The following is a 1,467-nucleotide window of genomic DNA, read 5'->3' as shown; positions in this document are numbered from 1 at the left end:
ACTGTTCATATACATATATGTACAAATTTTATGGTTTTATTTTCATAAAATTTAACTTTTCAATTCATCTTAGATTTATGCTAGTATCTTTTAAACAGAAATATTTTGAATTTTTTTCACTTTTACTATTTGTCTCAAAATATGTTGATTCATTTTTAATTTGGCAATCACACAGCATGCGTTTTTATAATTTTTTTTAGTGTAGATATTCCAATGGCTTTATTAATTTACTCTTTCTGGAGGTGGCAGAAACTGGTAGCTGGAGAGCTGGAAAGGAAGCTGTGGCTTCTGTGGGTCATTAAAGGGGTACAAAGGGTGCTCTGTGTCTCCTGGGGCCTCTTCTCACCCACCCTAAGTAGCAGCACTATGTATAGCCAATTTTTGTTCAGGGAATCTATCTGCTTCATCCCTTCTGAGATAAAGGTGAAGTAAAAAACCTGGATGTTCTCAAGGAAGGTGTGATACTCTTGGGCATGGAGATCACTTCCCCCTGGACCTGCCACCTGAGCAAGATCTGGGCTGGAGACCGGCTGTACTTTTTAGCCAGTGTCAGGAGCACCGGTTCCTCAAGCAGGACAGGCTCATCAGGATTCTGCCTGACCAGAGAAGCCCAGAGGGCTGTAATCGTCACCTTCAGGCCACATACTTGGCAGTGGGCAATCAGCTGGTTCTGAGCCAGATTCAGGTGGTCTACCACCTGCAGGACAGCTGGACACACAGAGGACACACTGAGCAGATCATCAATCTGCCAACTGCTGAAGTTGGACCTGCCCAGTGACCGCACCAACCCCTTAGACACCAGTGTCTCCAGAACCTTCCAGGTTTCCTTGTAGTCAGTGGAGTCATAGTGGATAGTCCCATCAGCATTCATAGGGAAGAGGTCACCTCCCTGCTCAAAAGCATAAGGCCAGAATATCAGGTACAGGTCCAAATACTCCAGCTAGAGGTCAGCCAGCATCTTCCGGAGGACAAGTTCCACATCCTCAGGGCACTGCTTCATGCTCCATAGCTTGGAAGTCACAAACTGCTCCTCCTGAGACACCGCCTTGCCAGGTCTCACATTCTCCTTCAGGGCCTCCCAAATCTCAGTCTCATTGTCATAGACTCCAGCACAGGCAATGTGGCGGTAGCCGACACTCAGAGCATACTTAATAGCTGCTTTTACTTGGCCAGGGTTGCTCTTCCAGGTGCCCAGTCCAATCAGGGGCATCTTCTGCCCAGTGTGCAGGACGACACAGGAAGCTGCCATTGCCGCCTTCTTTTTCAGTGGGGTTCAGTCTTCCCTTCTCAGTGGAGAGCTCTATAGTTGCTGGCTGGATGCAAGGAACTCCAATCAGCACTGAGGGTGAAAAAGGTGGTATGATCTGGCCTCAGTTCTGAGCCCTGCTAGCGATCCAATCTGCCTCAGCTTCTGAGATCAGTGGGCTGCAAAGGAAATCAGCCTCCATTTTTATAAATTGTTTTAGA

At 47.0% G+C, this 1,467-nt stretch overlaps 1 pseudogene; it reads right to left on the bottom strand.

Moving 5' to 3' along the window:
- Positions 1-222: 222 nt before the first annotated feature.
- On the bottom strand, positions 223-1,249 carry LOC123817459 (annotated as a pseudogene).
- Between the last annotated feature and the right edge of the window lie 218 nt (positions 1,250-1,467).

The sequence above is a fragment of the Phyllostomus hastatus genome, unplaced genomic scaffold (genome assembly GCF_019186645.2).
Source record: "Phyllostomus hastatus isolate PE091 unplaced genomic scaffold, TTU_PhHast_1.1 phas_contig_113, whole genome shotgun sequence".
Lineage (NCBI taxonomy): Eukaryota > Metazoa > Chordata > Mammalia > Chiroptera > Phyllostomidae > Phyllostomus > Phyllostomus hastatus.
The sequence above is the reverse complement of the archived record's forward strand: the minus strand, read 5'-3'. Positions and strand labels throughout refer to the sequence as shown.